Source organism: Artemia franciscana, chromosome 10 (genome assembly GCF_032884065.1).
Source record: "Artemia franciscana chromosome 10, ASM3288406v1, whole genome shotgun sequence".
NCBI lineage: Eukaryota > Metazoa > Arthropoda > Branchiopoda > Anostraca > Artemiidae > Artemia > Artemia franciscana.
Window position 1 is genome coordinate 25494975 of NC_088872.1, and position 3683 is coordinate 25498657.

General features: G+C 36.3%; 1 protein-coding gene across 1 annotated transcript in view; it reads right to left on the reverse strand.

Moving 5' to 3' along the window:
• Window positions 1-1423, reverse strand: part of LOC136031971 (very long chain fatty acid elongase 6-like) — a 51136-nt gene extending 49713 nt beyond the window's left edge. The window contains exon 1 of the mRNA XM_065711998.1: window positions 1375-1423. The gene's annotated coding sequence lies outside the window, so the exon portion shown is untranslated. The remainder of the gene's footprint in view (window positions 1-1374) is intronic.
• Between the last annotated feature and the right edge of the window lie 2260 nt (window positions 1424-3683).

Here is a 3683-nt window from a genome sequence, read left to right on the forward strand (position 1 = left end):
TCCTTCATGCAAAGATCCTCCAACGAAAACGTCTATATACTTTCCAATAACCAATAGTATATGTAAACAATGGGCAAAGTTCATAAATTTCAGCCCTTAGGACTGTGGGGAATTAAGTCATCCTCGAAGACATAGTAATTAGATTTTTCGACTATGTTGAACAAAGTGACTATCTCAAAATTTTGATAGGGTGACTCTGGGAAAAAATGAGCGTGGGAGGGGGCCTAGTTGCCCCCCGATGTTTTGGTCACTTAAATAGGGCCCCTCTTGGTCACTTAAAAAAAAAATTAATTTCCATTTTAATGAGCCCTCTTGCGATATTCTTGGAGCACTGGGTCGATACGATTATCCCTAGAAAAAAAAATTAATAAAATAAACACACATCCGTCATCTTCCTGCTGGCAAAAAAATACAAAATTCCAAATTTTTGCAGACATGAGTTTGAAACTTCTACAGTCTCTGATATGCTGAATCTGAAGGTGCGATTTTCATTAAGATTCTATGACTATTAGGGGATGTTTCCCCCTTTTTTTCGATAATAAAGTAAATTTTCTCTGGCTCGTAATTTTTGATGGGTAATTCTTGATGAAACTTATATATTTGAAATCAGCATAAAAATTTGATTCTTTTGATATACCTATTGGTATCAAAATTACTCTTTTTAGAGTTTCGCTTACTATTGAGCCGGGTCGCTCCTCACTTACAGTCCGTTATAATGAAATGTTTGATAAAGTCCAATTGATATTTCAATGAATTTGAGGGGTCATACCCCCCACAATGGTTGGATCAGATACAGTTTATAAATTCTTAGAGAGAAAACTTACTCTCACTTGAAGGTTTGGCAGAGATATGACAAACGCTTCTGATAAATTTCCAGATGACAAGAATTATAGGACCTTTTCTTTGTCCCTTCTTCCCACCTTCACAGAAATCGAAACAGATCCTAATCCCCAAATGGAATACTTAGGACACTTTAATTAGGATAACAACCCCTCTCGGTACATTTCCAGGTGAGAAAAATTAAAGCACAAAAAAAACTTAGTTTGGATTTCAGATCCCCTTCTCTTAGACTGTTGACAAGAATTCAGAGACCCTTATCCCCATTTATATGAGAATTGTTTGACTATACGGCTAAGTAGGGACCTCCTCCGCCTACTAGTTCTAAGTCTTAGGTGCATTCCATGTTCACATACATATACTCGGGGAAAACTAGGGCGCATTAACAGTCATCCTCTAGCTGTAGTTTATTTAGTAAACGTGAAAAAAAAATTTTTTTTTCACGTTTACTTTCTTTTCGTTCAGTATATAAATAACTGATCAATAAAACGTACAAGTCAACAAACGCTAATGATCTTATAAAGCTTAAGGAATTACCAGAAAGAAGATGGAATGATTAGCTCCCTGCGGACTCAAAGTTTGAGAAAGACTATTTCAGTTTCCCGCTTGCCAACTGGTCATTCCAAGTCTCGTCAGGAAGAAATCAATACTATGCTCCACTAAAAAGCTCTCAATTACATTTTAGTGGTAAAAATGCCGAAAGCAAAGAAAAGAAAAAGTCACTAAACAAATTGACAACGAGATACTCTAATAGTACTTTGGATTATTTGGTGTTCCGTTGCTTTGGTGACTAAACGGAGCTCTGGTAGTTGACTTCTGTTGACTGGACGGCAGTCAGGTCAGTTGTAGCTCGGACTGTAGTTTTGACAAGGCCCGACTGTCAAAAGTTTGAGTCTTTGTCAGAGGGCTAGTTGTAATTTAATGAGGCAGATTTTCCTGATGAACTTAAATGGAGTCCTTTTCAAATGTCCTAAGATCACCTTTATCGGAAACTTTAAAATCTATAAGAGAAATTTCCAATATAATGAAGTTACTATGCGCTTCCTCAGTGACAGGAGTTATGAAACGTCACCTAGAACTTGAGGGTAAAAAAATCAGAGCGGCTGTTACTATGGAGGACAAAACGTAAAGTTCAATGTAGTTTAACCGGGAGTCAGCCCCCGGTGTATTCCCAACGGAAAATTCCCCCTCCCAGTTTATTCCCCTCGTGGAAAATCCCCCCAGGAACTTCCCCCCTTTATGGAGGTAGAAACTTGAATGGAATATTTATACAAGTCTAGTAATTTTACCTTCGGGGATTTCACCCCTCCCGGGAAACCCTCGGGGCAAGGACTGTAAGTTAGGTAATTCGTTCGCTATTTACATATAGTATTATGTTATTGAAAAAGGTATGGATGTTCGACCTTTACTTTCCAAAAAAGACGAAGAGGGAGCCTTTCAGAGCCTTTTAGGTGTTGAGGGGAGTGTTGAACTAAATCCAAAACATTTATGTACCGGTTGTCAAAAGGGATTAACTCAGGGATGACTAATTATATTAATTTTAAACTTTCAGGAAATGATAAGGGAGATGATCAATTGACTAAAAAGGCAATACTTGTAACTGCTGCTACTACTTCAACTACCACCACTACTACTGCTACCGCTACTACTGCTACTACCACACTACTACATTTACAATATTGAGGGGAAATTTGAACTGAATCAAAAGACACTATGTGTATTGATAATTTAGTTTTATACTTCTTCAAGTTGACCTAGAAAAATAAAACTTAATACCATTCTATATGTATATATATATATATATATATATATATATATATATATATATATATATATATATATATATATATATATACATATATATATATATATATATATATATATATATATATATATATATATATATATATATATATATATATATATATATATATATATATATATATATATATATATATATGTATATATATATGCTCTTTGGCAACCTGGATAGACTTACAATCTTTTGATTTATTTAAGTTGAAAGAGCGGAAGCATTAATAGTAGTAGCTCTGAAAGTTTCAACTTGATGCCCCCAGTGGTTCTCGAGATATTGCTGAGGTGACTTATTGGCAACCATAGGGACAGTCCCTTTTTGTTTAGTTTTAAAATAACGTTTAGTTTTAAACCATAATGTGCAAAGTGTATAAACGGGGGAGGACATGCCCAATATCCCTAGAGGAATAGTTACTGGATCGTTCTACTATTCTGAACAAAATGGCTATCTCAAAATTTTGACTGGATGTGTTTAGACAATGAGTGAGTTTGGAAGAAGGGCTCCTTAACCTCCAATTACTTTTGACTCTTAGAAAAAGCAGTGGAGCTTTTAATTTCCAATCGAATTAGCGTTTTTAAAAACTTCAATGATATTGCCAGCTATTATAGAGGGGCGCTGTCTATGATATTGCGCTTATGCCTTTTTGAAAGCCTTCATGGGTATAGTTTTCTTGCTTAATTGGAACCCCCCCTCCAAATTTTCTCTAAAAGTTTCACCTTAAAACCCTTAATGTCATTGGTTACAGTAGCTGTAACTGCAGCGTTAGTATTAATAATATACACATAGACCTTCTGACTAGTTCAAAATCCGCCGCAACTTATCCTTAAAGGTTTAAAATCATCCGGGGGAGTTTTCCACAGGGGAATTTTCGGGGGATTTTTCAACCATGGAAGATTTCAGGGGGCTATCTTCCGCTGGGGGGAGATATCCGCCGGGGGGAAACGCAGGGTAAAAATGCGCCTAGACCCAGTTTAACTATGGTTGACTAAGGCCCAAGGCCCAATTGCGTTTAGGATACAGTCAGCTACGG